This window comes from Falco peregrinus, chromosome 6 (assembly GCF_023634155.1).
Source record: "Falco peregrinus isolate bFalPer1 chromosome 6, bFalPer1.pri, whole genome shotgun sequence".
Lineage (NCBI taxonomy): Eukaryota > Metazoa > Chordata > Aves > Falconiformes > Falconidae > Falco > Falco peregrinus.
The window spans coordinates 25,776,624-25,795,366 of NC_073726.1; the positions used below are offsets into that span (position 1 = coordinate 25,776,624).

The following is an 18,743-nucleotide window of genomic DNA, read 5'->3' on the forward strand; positions in this document are numbered from 1 at the left end:
TTTCATATTTCTTATTTGCCGAGAGACTTTTAGGGAAAGGCTCAAAGAACGCAGTGCTTTTGGTTAACATCTCCCATGAAAGCAATATATCTAGAATAATTGTCCTGGGAAAAGCAAGCCAAAGAAATTTGCTGAGTGACTGACTGAAGAGCTCAACAATGTGATAAATAGCTTACTTTATCTGAGTGCCGAACAATGTCAACCTGTATATAACAGCTTTGATATACATGCAAATTGTTATCATATTTAGGTGAAAAGGAAAGTTCCTCTAGGAATGTAAATATTAAAAATGTTCCCACTCCCTACAAAACACTATTCATTAGGGTTGAATACTCAGAAAAAATCATATGTAGTAATCATGTTTATATAAAATCTTTCTGGAATTAAAAATGTATAAAATAATTTAAAAAATCTTAATAAATATTTTGTCTATGCTTAAAAACTAAACGACTGAATAATAATCATCATCATCAATCATTAACACAGAAGTTGGCAGAAAGAAGAGAAACATACAATGATTTGTTTATGGTATCATCAGGAAAGGACAGTTTAGGACAGTACTTTTAAACATTGCTCAAGAATTTTTCAGAAAACTTGGTCAAAGTCATTGTTATCTCGTAATTTGAAATAAACCACACTTTTTTTTAAGCAAATGAATGAATTAAAAATGAGACTCTAATTTCTCCTTTTGAAAGGTAAATTATAATGGCAGTTTAACAAATTTGCATTACCATTTTGAAATCTGCTTTTACAGACATATTTTATTTAAACTATATGTTAAGTGTGCAATACATCAGCACAGAAACTGGAGAGCAATAAGAACCCCAGTTCAAGTATCAGAGGATACAATAACTAAATGACCATGGCTTGGCTGGATTGACTTTGACTATAGTGTTAGTATTTATATGCATAAGTAATAAGAATTAAAAAAGAGGCATTTATTCACTTCAAAGAACATAAAATGACCTGCTGAGCTATGTTCACTATAGTTTATTTATACTGCTTTCTGGAGCTGAAGGGCACTCTTCATCTTATTTGTGGTTTAAATTAGAAGGTCATACAGCCCACGGTAAAAAAAAAACCAACCAAAAAACACAACAAAAAAACCACACACACACACCCCCCTATATTTCTGGCTTCTGTTGCCTATTGGCCAGCTTCGTTTGAAATAGCACTTGGAAGAGATTCATTCCCTTGAGGTCTCATGATCATTTTTCAAGTACAGCCCCTGCTCATTCTCTCTGGAGACGCTTTGATTCACTTTCAACCTATCAGCTACATATGTAAGGTACTTTTTCAAAGTATCTATCAGTGAAATTCTTCTCCTGGCTTTTCACCTACTAATTGCAAGCAGGGAGCTAGTTCTCCTTTTTCAAACAAAGCACAATTTTTAAATCTTCCCTCTGTTTAACTATGGTTGTAGAGCCATATACTTCATAAATTGTCATCATACTAATGTAAAGCTTTCTTTCATCTTAGCTTGAAATAGCATCTGTCTGTTACAACATCTTTGAAATCTTGATTGATAAAGGATTTAGACCTGGTTTTAATTATTGACTTATGTACTTGGCAAAGGTTAATATTTTGCATGGGGAAAAAGATCAGGCTATAATTCCTGAGTTTAAGGGAAGCACTCCAGAACTTTGCTTACCTATGCCTTCCAATGCTAGGGAAAACCTACATTTTTGAAATGAAGAATTTCACTGTTTGTTTAGAAAAATATGAATATTTTTTTTTTCATGGGTGGTTTGGTTTATAAACAGAAAGCTTATTAGCTCTGTGTAACTGGGAACCAAAATAATTCCGTATTTATTTGTTTCATAAATCAAGTTTTTAAAGTAAAAGGAAAGTCCTAGATTGGAAAACATTTTTTTTTTTTCCTGTTCTGTCTTTCAAATTCATTAACGACTCATTAGTCCTAAAGTTAAGGGAATTACACTAGCTGTCATTTGGCCATATTTTTCTGATAAACTAAAGCTGATCAGACCCAACCATACACTAAATCAAAGAAGTTTGCAAACTCTTATTTCTTCAACTGCTGCCAATTATATGAAACATATAATTAAATCTTACTGTGTCATATTAATTCTTGTGATGTTATATTTTAGGACACGACCAGCATCAAAAAATAGATATATTTTCATTTCAGCTGTCAGCATTTTTTGAGGTTTTGGGGTTTTTTTTATTATTATTATTTTTTCCTGCAAGTATTTCTTTGCCAGCTGGATCTATTATCAAATATCAATATAAAACCTGGATGAATATTGCATGACATTAGTATTTTAAGGAAATAAAAACCTCTACATTTTCTAAAACAGAAATGGAGTTTTCATATCATTCTAAAGTCACACACTGAGTTTATTTTTCTATACAAAATGTACAATTGGGTTTTTTTAAGTTTATAAGAATCATGTCCTGTGGTTTTAAAATGGTTCCTAAATTCTTATGACTAAGAGGATTGATAAAGTCACTGACGTTGAACTCATAGGTTTCTGGTTTTATATTTTAATCAATAACTCTCAATACTCAAAGTTATCATCCAGACTATATGACTGTCATAATCCCAATTCCTAATCCTCAAAAGGAAGTAAATACAAGCTAAATTAAAATACAACCTCGTATCATCTCCCCAGTCTCAGCCAAGAGCAAGAAACAATTTGACATAAAAACTGGTTACATTTTCTTCTGTAAAGATTATGTGTTCTTATTTGAAAAGGGATTCTGAGAGTTCAGTGTGTTCAAATTGCAATCATCATGAAATTACTTTTATACAAAAAATTAATTACTGCAATGTGAAGTGGCTGGAAGAACAATTTCATACACTATTTAGTGTATAATATGTCTTTACCCCAAATCTTCAAACTGGCTAAACTGACTTGTGCAAGCTAGTGATATTATTCAGAGACTATAGGCTATTTGTAGATGATTACAGTAGGAAAGTTTGTGATCTACTAGTTAAAGAGCTGTGTTTATACTAATGTTAGTTTATTCTAAATATTGAAAAAGCTCTTTAATTCACCAAATATCCAGTTTTTTCAGAGGTTTTTCTGAATCTTCAGGACACAAGAAGCAGGAATTTATCCAGTCTCTGTGGTGTTGAATGTTGGGTTGATAAAGTCTTTGGTTTCCAGACTTAATTTACTTTTTTTTTTTGTGCCTAAGACTTCCAGAGTGACAAGCTCACATAATTCAGTGATTTCACTTATTTAGCTTTTGATTTTCATTAAATCTGCTTGTGTGATATTATGCAGAACACACTCATAAAGTAATTTTTTGTTTACTTAAAATATGGTATACATTTTTTATATTTCACAGAAGTTGTCTTTGGCTGGCTGACAGTTTATTTGAAAACTGTTTTAACTACTTTATTAATAAACAGTGCTACTTAGAGATCATGGCAATATGTTTTGCATTTTCATTCCCCATTTTTGCATTATTCAGACATGTAATGAAAACAGTATAAGGGGCTAGCTTTTAGGCATTTATTTTTAACTACTGTTTATGCCTCCAAATTCATTCCTTGTGAAAGATGTCCCTAGAAAGTCAATGAATATGGATGAGATTGACCCATGTTCCTATATTTTCACATAATTTCTGCAAAAGACAGTTGTCTGTGCTAGCCTCTGTGGGAGAATTGTAAAATATGCTAACTTTGAAAGAGGATTGAAGAGATGATATAATAATTTTTCTAAGTCTAGTTTGATGATTCTTTATGATGTGATTATGAAGCGAGCAGCCAAAAGATAAATAAAAAAAGATGAGCTTTCAAACCCGAGGAATAGCAGTTATTCATATTTATCTTTCATAGAATAAAGAAGGAGGGATCAAATCACTTCATATATACATGTCAATTCAAGAGAAGACAACAACCTTCTCTGTAATGCCAAAGGAGCTTTTAGGATTCCATAAAACTTATTTGTTGTGGATGTGTTCTTTGCTGAAACACATTTTCCCAAACAGTATGACATGCCAGACTGCTATGGCAAGGAAAGTCTCTCTCATGCAGAAACGTCTGTTCTGCTGCATCTACATGAGTAATTTTCTACCCATGAGCTTTAGATCATGCTTTTTGGTTTTACTCTATAAAATGTGCTTATAAACTATTGAAGACTGGGAGATAGGGGCCTAAATGGAAGAAAAACCCCCACCAACATCAAAACACAGGGAATTAGAAACCCAATTTGACTCGCTTTCACTGTGACTTCTGGATTTTGAAGATTCCCCTCAATGCTCCCTCTTAAATCTTGAAACATTTTCCATGAAGCATCATTCATTAGTCCAGGTTCCCCTAAGATTTGCTGCTGCCATTCAAAATGTATTCTGCTAATGCAAAGAGAAATGATCATTCCAATTGTGTGGTCTTCTGTAATCTCTGCTGTGAGGCCAATAAACCTGAACTAAGCATTTGTAAAAATGTACTGTAAAACACTCCCCAAGGCCACCAGTGCCAGTTAAAAGGACATTTTTTAGTTTTTCACAGATAAAGAAAAGCACTTAAGGAATGAAAGGTTTAGTTTGCTGGTTTTGTGCAAACTAAAGCTTGGCTGTAATGGCAAATATTTTAACATTGACCTGAGAAATAGAAAGACATTTGACACTTACACTTCCATAACAGAGCTATTTCAGGGATGAAGCAATTTTGTTTATTGCACAAAAGGAAAATCATATGGAAATAACTCTGCAGGAGAATACCAATAAACAAAATATACACATACTCTCAGTATTTCTTCAATATATTCTGGTAGAGTCACTCCAAAATTACCATGGGTTTACAAAACTCCTAAAAAGTAATGTTTAGTTACAATACAGCCTGCTTGTGTGATGATGTCTTGTTATGTGGTCTAATTACAGCTAGCATAAACAAAGTGGTGGTTAATCACACACAAAATGTCTAACAGTTTATAGGCTTTGGCTTCAGTTGTACATTCTCAATGTGTAGGAGATTCTAGTAAAGCCCAATCCTGCTGCAGTTCCCCACAATTATCTTCTACCCCAATGTATACACAGTGACCTACATTCTGCAGGGAAACAGCTTCTGCTGGAGGAGCCCACATTTGGAGGAGCCCACATTTGGAGGATGTTCTGCCTTTTATGGGCACAAGCAAAAATTTTTATGTGGTTCATGAGCAGAAAGCAGAGCAGAGATCTCCTGCATTGTGTTTTGTTCTCTCTGGTTTCCCTGGGTTAAGTATGACAAATCAACAGTCCATCAAAGTTGCTAATGTCCATGGAGACACCATCTTTCGGAACAGGCATAGTAGTATTAATACAGGCAAACTCTCCCTTAACCACATCTAGGGCTAAGCAAGGGTTCACAAGAAGAAAGCTACGTTTGAAATAGTTTGTTTTCCTTTTCTGACTTCTGTGATCTACTTTTTATTTTTGTGGTTTATCTTTTTTGTGGGTTTTTGGTGTTTTTTGTTTTGTTTTCATTTGGTTTTAAATATTCTTCTAACATCTCCTTCTGGTCAGGCATGCAATGGAAAAGCTGGTAAAAGACAAGAAATTAGCCTTTTGAATGCTATAACTCATCACAGAATTTCATTATGTAACAGATTTTAATGTGCAGTGTTTTATAGTGGTTTAAATTAGTAAAATTTAATGTTAATGTGTACTTTCACTCAGTAAATGACACTGAAAAAACAAATAAAGATTTACATCTGAAGACTTGCCATCTACTAGTATTTTTCATTATCTCAGTCACTAGTAGCTTACTTTTATTAATAGAAAGTATTTGGGGAAACCAAGCAGTAATAACTAACAAATGTAGAATTTTTTCATTTCTACTTGCAGAGTAATTAGAGTTCATTCAAGCCATATATAGTTACAAGGATAGTATGTAGGATTATCTGCCCTATTGCTATGTTGGCACAAAAGAATACGCTCAGAAGATAATGAGTTTAGTAATTTTGATGATAGGCAGCTGGTAATATTTGCCACCAATACAAGAATGAATACCACAGGGAAAACAAATGGGAAAATAAGGAAAAACTGAAAGGGAAATCAAGATGAAGACAGCTGAATTAATTTTTTCATGTATGTCAGTTCAGTTCATTCTGTCTTCATATCACATATTTTAAGTGATTTATCTTCCAAGTGTGGAGAAAGCAGCATATTTAATTGATTCTATAATTTCTTTGAAATTAATTTGTAGTTATCACTAGGGGTCTATTCTTATTTATTATAACATCAGCAGGTACATGATTACATGTGAAAATATTTTAAAGCTATGTTCTTGTACTATTTTAAAGCTATGTTCTTGTACTATTTTAGTATTTCTTCATCCTTTCTCACCACAATATAATTTTCATATTTTTGAATATGGGTTTAGGTTAATGACTCCTTGTTTGACTAGTCTGAAAAAGACACTATGCTTACTGTCTGCAAAAGAATTTATAAATAACAAAGCAAAACAAAAAAGATTTTAAAAGGCCAAAAGTCAAGAAAACAAACAAACAAAAAAAACCCTCCTCACCAAAACAAAGTGATGTGAAAAAAGAAAAAGAAGATCATCTTACCTGGCAAATAATAACACAGATGGCTTTCAGGTGTTTGTAAAAGGAATTGTTATGTACAAAGAGGTTATGAAAACATTGATCCCAAAGAATGTGTTAAAAATTTCTTCTATAAATTACATAGTTTTAGGGACTGAGGTTGATAGGTGTAAAATATAAAATCCAAAAATTATGTAAATTGCAAACTGTGTAAAATAGCAGACTGGAACAGTTGAAATAGAATAATCACGGGCAGTTGCAAAAAAAGTGATGTTGCAAATGTCAAACAGGTAATAAAAATATAACAAAACAGAATGATGGAATTTTAAGATGTTTATATTTATTCAAGCACTGGCCATTGAAAGGATATTTTATGATGCAAACTGGATTACTTGAAAAGACAGTAAATAGTGGAATAGTAATAATTCCTGATTTTAATGCAATGCTTTTTTAAAAATATACTTATATAAAGAAATTATTTAGAATGAGAATAAGCCCTCTCAGGAACTGCATATAAGCTGAGGCTGCTTAGCAAACCTACAGATCAGATCTTGAGTAGGAAAATAGGTCGTAATCCTATAATTATATATGAACAGAGCTTCTTTTTGTGTGCAGTGGGAGTCTCAACTTATTTTAGCAATTTAAAATTTATCTTCTGATAGCACCTTGGGACCCTCTTATGGTCAGTAATGGAGCCAGAACACAAAGTTTCTTAGTCCGTACTTGGCCGTATTCTCATTAATGTTCATTATTTACACTGGTCATAGTTTATGGCAGAGAGGAGCTGAGATAGTGTGCCATGAAGTAAAATAGTGAACTTATTTTTTTGTTTTAGCTTGTCATGTATTTGCCTTTTAAATTCATGAACTGATTCTTTCCACCACAAGTAACATCTTCAGCTTTCATGACCTCTGTACTGCTTTGAACAGAAAACAGTTCTTAGTTGATTTAAAGGCTGTGAGGGGGAGATGGAAGAACAACTACTGTAAATATAACTCAAAAAATCATGACAAACTTAGTAGTTTAATGATTCTGTGGTTTCAGTAGACGATATTCTGTCTGGTGAAAAGCTTTGTCAGGAGAAAGCTGTTACCACATAGCTTGTGGAAATGCTTTTTATTATACATATTTTTTGTTGGGTTTTTTCTGTTGTTTTTGTTTTGTTTTGTTTGTTGAGGGGAGTTGTTTTGTTTTAAAAGATTATGTGAATTATATTCATAGGCTGACCTGCCCAAAGGCAGATGTCACTCTACCAGAAAACAAAGCTGGCACAAGCAATGGGAATATTCTCCCTGAATCTTATGTTGGCTTCAACTGCAGGTTAGTTTAGCTCTCACGGAGTTCATAGAAGTTTGTAGACTAACGCTGATGGACACTGAAGTGCTTGGTTTAAGTGCAAGCTGGCCACAGCAGGAACACTGCTTTTACTCACCTGGCAAGGGAGGCACCATAACCAAGAAGATGACTTCCCTGGGTTGGAACTTCCCCAACACTTTGGATGTGCTAACCCTTCTGGTTGCCCCAGCTGAAGGAAACCTGGCTGTATATTTCTGCTATGGGGAAAGTGTTGTGAAAACATTGAAAATAGTGTTTTTCTCAGATACTAGGCAGCTATGGAAGCACAGGAGTAATAGAATAAGTCACTTGACAAAGAACAAAACAGAACACCTATATATAACGCTCAGTTTCTGAAGTAGGAAAAGGAGAAGCAGTGGTAGAGATGAGATTTACTCTTTGCAAATCTATCTTCACTATTAACAAAATTGGATTTATGATAAAATAAGAAAGTTTCTATCTCCACCTCACCATTGCCCAGTGTGTTGTTTACTCCCAGTCACTTCACAAGGAAATAGCAGCACTTCTATATGCTGACCTTATCACCATTGTAAGGCCAACCATGAACATTTTGAAGAATTATAGTGGCAGGTGACTAAATTCTGAGCATCTGAATCCTGGTTTCTGATGCTGTTATTTTCCAAGTTAATTTTGTTGTAGTAATTTATATGGGTGATTAATATAGGAAGATGTTTACTATAGATTATTTCCCAAATAGCCATAAATGTTGTTGTGTTCGCTCTGGTTTTGCAATCTTTTAGAAACTATAGCCTGTGTTGTACAGATTGAATTACATTTTGAACTCTCTCTGGCTTTGGAAATTAGTAAGAGTTTAGGGAAAAAAAGAAAAGTAAGATCGACCTTGTAACCAACTGAACATTCAGAACATTAAGGAGGGAAATGTAATTTACAGCTGCACAAAAATAATCTCCTTTCAAATTTGACTTCCAACGGCGTGACAAGCCAAGTTACTTATTATATCTCTTTTCATTTGGTTGTGTAAATGCTGTTTGGTGTGTGAACCTTTGAAAATCTTATTAGTAGAAAGTAGGAAGGACAGTTACCTTTGGTCTCAAGTGTTGCCCTCTGGGAGTGCCCTGGAAGGAGAAAAAAATTGTTTATTATCCTCAAACATCATCCAAGATCAGCATAGAAACCTTCCTGAGCCCTGCAGGAAAGTCCTGTACATACTGTCAAAGTCGGAGGGCACAAGGCAGGTGAAGGCATGAACCAGAAAATGAAGAGCTTGCAAGTGGAGGGCAGAGGAAAGAGGGTCTTGAGCAGAGTCATGCATGCAGAAGGGAAGAGCTGCATAGTCAAGCTTCAGTGGTGATGGAAAGGAGGAATTTCCTTGTGACCCTGCGGGAAGAATGGGATTTGATGGTTTGGCCAACCCACAAATCACTGAATGTGGCTGGACTGGAAGAAGCAAAGCAGAAATTGCATCCTGCCAGAAATGAATGAGTGTCTTTGTTTTGGCAAACTCCTCCTGCACAGTTTATTTTTCCCTAATTACCAAGCTACTTTGCTCCTATGCAATCATTGTAAACAAGTTAACTCTTAAGAGATTGGAGGGTATGCCTTTGTATTTGTTCTTCAGGGAAAGGGGGAGCAACTCTATCTCTCAGTTTGGAGTCCCATCACACAGCAATATATTTAATAATATTTTTGTCATTTCTATTTCTTTAGATTTGGTAATACTTATTAGCATTAATAAAAACCTGTGAAGCAGTTAGACCCATAAAAATATAGATTTTGTTTATTCGGTCTTCCCTCACCTGCAATGCAGCACCTCAGTGAGTAATTGTATTCAGATTAAATAGCAACTTTCATGTTATTTACAGAAAAAGTATGCCACAAATAATTTTTTTGAATTTTATATAAGACTACAGAAATATTTTATAGTTTATAAAACATAGATTTCACTCGATGTCTTGAATAGGATTCAGCTGAGGAAATCTGATTAATTGGATTGATTCATTTGGACTAATCACATGAAGTAAAATCCTGCAAATCTGGGACAATCTCCAGATTGTGAAAATTGTCAGACAGTCACTATGGATGCTGTTGTTTGCTATTGCAAATGGTGGAGCCAGCTGAATTTTGCCCAGGATGTGGGCATAATGGTGACTGGTCCAGTGTATAGTCATTCCTGCAAAAAAGGCAAATAAACCCCTTCCTTGGTATATCTTATAATCAGAAGCATGGTCTGCTTTGTGCTGCAGACATTAGCGAGGATAATTATACAGTCTTTTTTTTTCTAGCATCATTCCTCCTATAGAAATAAAATGAAAACTGGGTTCAGATGCAGCAGTGTTTGTCTCCTCATTATTACAAAAGAGTGTAGGCACAAAGCTGATCTATCTTTTAATAACACAAAAGGCCTGTTACTTACATGCATTATTTGACTGGTTTCATTGTGCTACTTGTACAGGAGGGGATATGCCTGATCAAAGTGAGGGACCATTAACTTGCTTCGAGTTATTTATGTTCTTTGAAACAAGATGCTGTACTTTGAACAGATTTTTGTGGCAACAAGAAAAAAACATCTTTAAAAGTGCATAGTACAGGGTAGAAAGAGACATTATCTTTCTCAATTTACCACTAAAATCCTTTTAATCTCTGCAAAACCAAGAAAGAACACAGTGAAGTCTTGGATGTTGATGGCTGGAACAGAAAATCTGTTAAATTTAAGTTACAGAAGATAAACTTTAAGAATAAATCTATCTACAGATGACAGTTTAAAGGAATCCAAATTTTCTGAACTGCAGAGGGTGTCAGTAATATTTTAACAAACATAACAATGCACGGTGACATGTAGCATAACCATAGATTAACCCATCAGAGTTCTGGATTAAGAGATAGGTGATATTTTTTTTTTTTTTTTATTGACCTGGACCAGGAAGAGAACACACTTTTCATGTATATTGAACTATTTATAATAATCCTGACCTAGAATGGATTGTATTCCCTATGTACTTTTATGGGTTTTTTTCCCCTAATTAAAAGTACATACCTGAATAATCTGAATTAACACAGTGATATTTTCTAAATACAGGCTGATGTCATTTTGTCACTGGAAGATGAACTAAATTCAGTCCAGAAACTAATATGTATAAGCACAGATGCAGCATGTAGCAAACAAATCTGTGTGAGCCCCTTGGTATGTAACTAGGTTTTCAGCAATAAAGGTTGTATCACCAAGTCTTTCTCAGTTTGGAACTGGTATGACATTAACAGATTCAGCCTAGAGCAGAATCTGCTTTTTATTTTTTTAAATCAGTTGTAAATTTATTTCCACATGTTTCTTCAAAGCATCTGTAACTTTCAAGTATTTTTTCTTGGTGAATTTGACAACAAATGAGCTATGAAAAGGCTTTGTGTGAAAAGCACATCTCTGAATTAGTGTTTTAGCACCTTGTTTCCATTTTGCTGTAGTGTACTTTTTCTTCTGTTCCCATCCATACTGATAATTGCAGTTCTGGAAGGAAAACAAAATCACATATGCATATTTCACACTAAATGAAACTCTTCAATGGTAATGCAGAAAAATGCTAAATAAAAAATAAAAGTTCGCTACTGCATGCAATAGTTAATAATTCATAAAAGGACTAACGACAATTCAGCATATAGGAAAAGAGGAAAATCAAGTGTCCAGGCTTGAAGCATGGATCTTAAATTATTTCAGTTAAGCAGGAGGTGGTAAAGCATATGTTCATTTGCTCAGCAAATGTGACTTATTGAAAATACATTTTGCTGACTAGATCAAACCAATTCAAAGACAGCAACCAAAGGACCAAACAATTCTAAAACAAGGGGACCTTGACATCAATTTAATTTTCATCAGGGTAGGTAGATAGATTGTTCTCAAGGAAATATTCTGGGTTTGGAGAAATTAATTTGAAAAAAATGTATATCATTATGATTCATCATGGCAGAAGGCAGAGACTGAGCACTGGAGAGGATGAGGAAAGATTTTCTCTATTGCTTGTAATGGCCTTTAGCAATCTGCTGGGAACTATTTTGTTTTCTTAAATTAACTGCTCTAAACTGCCTGACTACAACCCTGACCTATCATCATAGTAACAGATAGTGTCATAACACGGATCCATCACAATTTATTATCTAAATTATTACATATCTTTTTTTTTTTTTTTTTCTTTTTCTTTTCTCTCGGTGTCCTCCAGCAGTCTGAAGCTGCTTTTGATGACAGCTCTGGAAAATGAAAAAGTAGAGGAATGTGTGGGAACCAAGAGCCTGGGATGCTACTAAACTGTCGTAACTTGAAAACTGTGTCATCCGTGAAATAACGCATGCCCTAGTTTATATTGTACTGTTTAGATTAGGACATAAACTGCAGCACATGGAAACTTTTCCATATGCACTGTATGCCTAGTGCCTAGAGGGTTGTCTCTAAGCTTGGGACCAGGAACATCAAAATCCCACTCAGATATCACCTATCTCTCTTCTACATTTTAGAGGAGAACTGGTTATTTTATGCTGAGGTTCTCATGTTGCCTAAAGCTTAATGTCTGAATAGCCCACAGTGTTTACATGTTAATTTCATTTTAATTATTTCTGGTTTATTTGACTAAATAAATTGCAAGTTGAAGACCAGAGTTCTGAATAGGAAGTCAGAGTCTGTAGATACTATAATGTGGATATAATGAAGTAACTGTTAATCAATATACATTATTAGCAGGGAAGTCTAATGGTAGCTTGAACACAAGTTAGAAGTCAAAAGATCTGTTTTGTATTCTAACTACTAACCACTGTTTTATTTGTGACTCTGGATAGACCACAAAGGCCCAATTTTTCTCGTGCTGAGTTATAAAATGAAGATTAAAGCACTCCTCCATTTTTGAGAAACTCTGTGAGGTCATGTGTATTAAAAGTACAGAAAGTTTGTAAGTAGTTTGGAAGGTGACACCTCAGGTCAGGATTGTGCATGAGGCATTCTTAGATGCTTAGAAGGCAGGCTGATTTTAACTACTCAAAATTTTCATTATCAGACCCCAGGATGAAGTTTTCGACAGATAATTACGGCATAAATTGCCCAGCTATTTCTTATTCTGAAACAGAATTAGAATCATATGGAGATCAGAAATTACCTTCAGGAAAGGATTTTGAGGAATTAAAATGGGTATCCATGGGAATCAGAATCATCCCACAGAAATGCTGGTAATGTTTGGGAAGAGTAATAACAAGGGATTATTGTCCTTATGTTTTCTGGTTGAGAAGTTCTCTGTTATTAGATTTCATCAGGAAAGAATGTTTAATCACTGATCATGTCATTTCTTAACCTTCAATTTTTCTTTTTCTTTTTCTTTTTCTTTTTTTTTTTCTTTCTTTTTTTCTTCTTTTTTTCCCCAGTAAGAGATGTTCTCCGGTCCCTTAATCATTTTCCTGGACTTTTCCAATCCTTTTATTATTTTCCATCCTCTTTCTTTGAACACATAATTAGATACAATGATCTAGCACTGATGGCTTCAGTGCCAGTACACATGTAATATAAACTTTTCACTCATACTTTGCATTTTCTTACTAAAACTTTCAAGGACTTTTGTATTCCGCAATTAAAACTCATGTTCAAGTAATTAGCCATGCTGACCTCTAAGTCACTCAATATTTCTCTCATTCCTTAGAATTCCCAGTCCTGAAGAATGACTTACATTCCTTGTTCATAATTATGTTCTTTCTACTTGGCAATGTTGAAACACACATAATTTTCCCACAGTATGTTTACCGAGAAACTGAGTTCATCCTGCATCTGTGACACAGTCTTTTTGCTACTACTGATTCTCTTGATCTTTATATCAATAGTAAGTTTTATAATAATATGTTTACATTGTCTTTCCTCAAGTGATTGATTAAAAAGGTTAAATAGCATCTATTCAAGAAATAAAATATATGGGCCAACATGAGAAGCACTACCTTATTACAGTAATTTTTAATTTTTTGAAAATATATTTAGCATGTTTTAAGCTTTCAAGTCTGTAATACTACTTATCAATTTTCAAGATGTGGAAGTCTAAGTTACCTACACTGAAAATATGAAGCTTATCATCCAACCACTTGATATACTCCAAATATGTATAATAGTTTGAAAAACATATTTTAAAAACTGTCAATCATGTAGATATACAGACTGTAGATTTCTCTTTGCTTCCCTTATAAATCTTTTCTATTTCCTATCTTTTTCTATATATTTACAACTATCAGCTCCTCCTCTTTTCTATCATAATTATAAGTTAATTAACTGATGCTTTCAGTTTCCTTCTATGTCTGCTCTAGCTAGCATAGCTTTCGTCCTCAGCAGAAATTTTGACATTTTTGGCAGTTAAGGAATTCCCAATTATCAGTCATATTTAATTACTTTCTCCCAGTAGAATTTTCTCATAATTGTTATCAACTTCATGAAGCTAGCCTATAAAATTTAAATGAACTGTAAATATGTTGGAGGCTGGGACTTTGCTCTGCACTCTCAGACGTAATTGACTCATTATTTCTTGTACTGTACCAGTTAATTTTTGCTCTGAGATCAATGGTTCGTTATACGCGGAGACAAAAGCCTGTAGTTCCTCTATATTAGACATTACATTTTTATTTCAGATTATGTTCTATAATCCTGTAAATCCTGAAAGTTTTGAAAGATGCATTCTCTGTATGTGACTTCTAACGCATGTCAGTAAGAACCAAAACCCCTGACAATAACGCATCTTTTTCCGCCTGTGCATGGTATATTGCTCTTTAAAAGGTTGATCATCCTGTTGTCTAGTGCGATTTGGTAATCTGCAGCTCCACATGTAGTGCTTTATTTATTACCACAGCAACTCCTAATTGCTAAAGTATATTTGATTCACAATGTCAGTAACTTAGAATCTGTTAAAGATATTTTTAACACATTATACCACCCCTCTCCTTTTTTCCCTGCTGACTTCTTCTAAATAGGTTATAATCACCAATTGAAAAGGCTCCAGTAATGTAAATCTTATAGTGTGATTTCATTTAGGAAGTACTGAATATCACAATGCAAATTCAGTAATTCCAAAGTAGGTCAAACTCATCCCAGACATGAGCAATTCCATTTTCATTTGTTTACTACCTAGACTTTTCACAGTAACATGTAGGAGATAAATAGTTTCTCCTTTGTGTTCATCTGTGACTTGGTTATAAGCGATCCTGACTTCATAGTTTAGTGATAAGTGTACATGTATATTTTTTCACCTTTTCACTTCCCTCTCATGTTCATCCCTCATGGCTACTCTAACCATACTTTTCACAGAAGATTGATTCCGGGAAGCTCTAAGAAGGGCACATCCTTCTTTTGGTGTACAAAAAGGTTATAACTTCTTTTGACCCCTGACTGCTTTTGCTTATGACATGGGATGAATTGCTGGGAAATGCTTTAATGTTCTCCTTCAATGCCTCTTAGAGATCTCCAGAGTCTTTTACAATTAGTCATATATAGTGCTAGCAGTTATAGCCATGATCATGCTCTTAGGATCACGTTGAACTACAAGATGTTTTCTTGATTACCTATGAAGCAAACTGTAGTAAACCCAGTCTTGTAATGGCATCTTCCGCCTTGGCTCCAAGGGGAAAGCACAGCATCCTTTTGTTGACTTGCTCATCACAGTGCGCGTATTTTGTTCTTTGCGGGACAAAATACTGATGTCGGGTGTTTTCTTTCCTTGGATCGCTGAAGACCTTCCTGTGTCCTTTAAAACCAGCTTCATTCCTGTTTGTAAACTCCACATTCCAACAGTAGTGACGGTCTACAAAGATGCGCCTTGAAGGGAAAATGTAGTGCGTTGTTTGAATGGTATGTTTTAATGAGGTCCAGGGACACAAGTTTAACTATGAAAAAGCAACTATTAATTGAGTGATGCCTGTTCTGAGCAATAAATGAGGTTTGTTTTGTGGTAAAAATACAAAGTGACAGGAAATTAACCCATAAGTGTATGTGAGTATACCTCGATATATATGGGTTATACTAAAGACTGACGTATAAATACAAGAATAAGCAGTAAATTGAAGGATCAAATTAAGATAATCTCATTTCTGCAATTTTAAATGTTTCTGTTCCCTAGTTTAACAATACTAGCGGTACTAAACTATAGGTTTTACATTGCTGTTAACTATTATATGTAATTATTAAAAATAACTTGCCATTGTTAATATAGTTTTAATCATGATCAAACTAATTTTCTTCAGAATCATTCATCATTTATAGGGAGTAGGTCCAAACTACAAAAAGTACAAACCACCTTGAGATCATTAAACAAAAAAAGAGAAAGAAGAACAACTCCCTGCAGACTTCAGAACTCCCTTTCAAAATATATATTCTCTAAGGCCTAGCATTTCATATGCTTTTCTTTAATTTTATATGGCTAAAACAGTGCATTGCACTAGAGAATACTCTATGATTTATCATTGCTGGTTTAATCAGGGAACTATTCTTTCAGATAAGCTGTTTGCCTGAAATACTGTCCCTGCTGGACTATTTAGTTCGATTGGAAAAACAGTGGCAGATTCTGTGGCCTTTTTCTAGTTAAAAAACCCTGATAATTTAGTCTTTCTTTTTTCTTGAAAGTTCTTTATTAATAAATCTCTGTGTATGCTTCTCAGATTACTATCTTGCTTAGCATCTTGTCCGAGAAGGTTTAATTAGCTGATGAGCTAAGGAGCTGAATAGATGCCTGAGCATTCATGTATTACATGTTACTCTATCACATTTTACACATAATTCCAGAATGCTCTCTGAAAGTACGTTTGATATGTACAATCTTGTCTGAAGTAAGATGAAGGTATTGGGACTAAGGGTACAGGTTTTGAAACTTTAACTTTCTTCCGTAGGTAAAGAAACATTTTGTATTTTTGGCTCCCCAGATCTTGGGTAGAGAATGGAACTTGGAATGTGGCTATATACTTGAGGTGTTTTTATAAATGTCGTATTTTCTTGGTGTGACAACTGCACCGTAAACTCCATGGTGATGATACCAGCGGAAGATCAGTAGAAAGACATTTGTAAGATAGTTTCATCAGTCATGGATAACTACATACCTGTGTATCTTTGTGTATCAATGGTCATACTGCCGCTGTCTCCTTCGAAATTCTCAAGCCTCCTAAAATATTGGTGGGCCCATAATAATTTTCCATCTTGGTGTATACTCTGTCCAGTTCTCAGCCAACATCTGATTATGTAAAGACAACAGAATATAAACTTTGTTGGCTTATGTTTTTTTTCTTTATCTCCAAATTTGATCTGCTGATATCTACTCACTGAAGTCTTATGTTGAATGTAGTCTTGATTTTCTTTTTCCTCAGATCAATACAGAGTGGCTTAAACTGACCACGTAGTCTTATTTCTTTTGAATTTAAAAATCCCTTACAGATACAATTTCCTACTTTTACTGCTGTAAGTGCTTACAAAATTTCGGATAAATAGCTAAGCAAGTGCTGGCCCTAAAATGTTTCTTTAAGTGGACAAGACTAATGGCTGTTGAGTTAATAGGTGTAAGGGAGAGCTTTGAAAATTTCACTTACTGCTTGGGAGCTTCTTTTTGAATTCTTAAAGCTGGCTCAGTAACAAGAAAGTTTACGTGATCCTCCAGGTAACAAAGCTTTTAAGTCAGACTGTTAACTACTGAAGTCTGGGAAACAACTCGCAAAGCCAGATAAACACAGATGACTTCCACATGCACACTCACATTCTCACTTTGACTGGGACTGACTTTGGTGTTAGAATTTAAATGAGTCCTACTTTTCTAGCTCAGCTTTTAAGAGTTCTTTCAATTTGGTACAAGTCCCCTATGTAGATACTTTTCATAAGGTTTAAATCTTAATTAAATTGGTTTAGTTTGAAGCAGTAAATTAGGAAATTAAATTGCTTAAAGGAATGGCAAACTGTTTGAAATGTATTTTCATACTGAATTTTGCTATGAAGTTTTGAAATCTATTTTAAAATGCTTTAGCTCTTCCTGAATGAACAACAGCTAAATGAGCCATAACTTTGTGGCACTTAGACCTAGTCACACGTGACTGATTTTTGACCATCATGAAAACCACTTGAACTTACAAAAGTTATTTGTATTTTTGGTTTAGACATTCAAGAAAATACAGAAAATATACATCAAGTCACAAGCACAAAGCATCTGCCAGATCTGTCATGCTATGTTGCACACAAAACAAGTACTAGTATCAGGCAGTGTGGCTTTTTGCAAACCTTCAGTAGCATGTCTGCCACTGAAATTGAAAAAGTGTGTGTTCAGATATCATTTTGGACAGCAATACTTTTGCCTGGAAAGCAATACTGTCTGGGAATTAACTTCAATGATGCAAATAGAAGGAATTTTAATAAAAGTAAACTTAGGGTTTGTTTGGGGTTTTTTTTAGTTTTTCATAGAAACTGTTTAAGAGATGCTTAAGTCTCCTGTGTCATCTCCTTTAATGTTCAGTGAAATAGTTTGTCTGAGATGATCTTGAATATCAATTACTCTTGTCAGCAAATTAAGCTGTTACTAAGGAATGGCAAAGGTGCACAGAAAGGAATGCAAAGGCGAGCAAATAAGGATTTGGCCTTCTGTCCTAATAGGAGTTGGTTGAAGTTGGCCAAAAGTAAAATAAGATTGATGGAGTCAAAACTTTATACATGGGTCAAAAAACATGTTCTGAGTTATGTGGGAGGATGTTACAAAGAAGTCTGCATGGAAATTGGAGTTTGAAGGTAATTTGTAGGATTAAATTCAGATAAAGATGGCACTTTTAAACAAGAAAAATGTTATTGATCAAAACAGAATAATACCAGATCTCAACCAGTGATAAGGCAGAAGTTATCAGCAGAATGTTTTGTAGGAATGTTGATTGTTATAAGATTTTAGTTTTAAACACATGGGAAACTTGTATTTTTCT

At 34.3% G+C, this 18,743-nt stretch overlaps 1 long non-coding RNA gene across 1 annotated transcript in view; it reads left to right on the plus strand.

Moving 5' to 3' along the window:
* The first annotated feature begins 1,230 nt into the window (after positions 1–1,230).
* The window catches only part of LOC114012877 (uncharacterized), a 117,683-nt gene continuing 100,170 nt past the window's right edge, over positions 1,231–18,743 (plus strand). The window contains exon 1 of the long non-coding RNA XR_003555601.2: positions 1,231–1,288. This is a non-coding gene — a long non-coding RNA (uncharacterized LOC114012877). The remainder of the gene's footprint in view (positions 1,289–18,743) is intronic.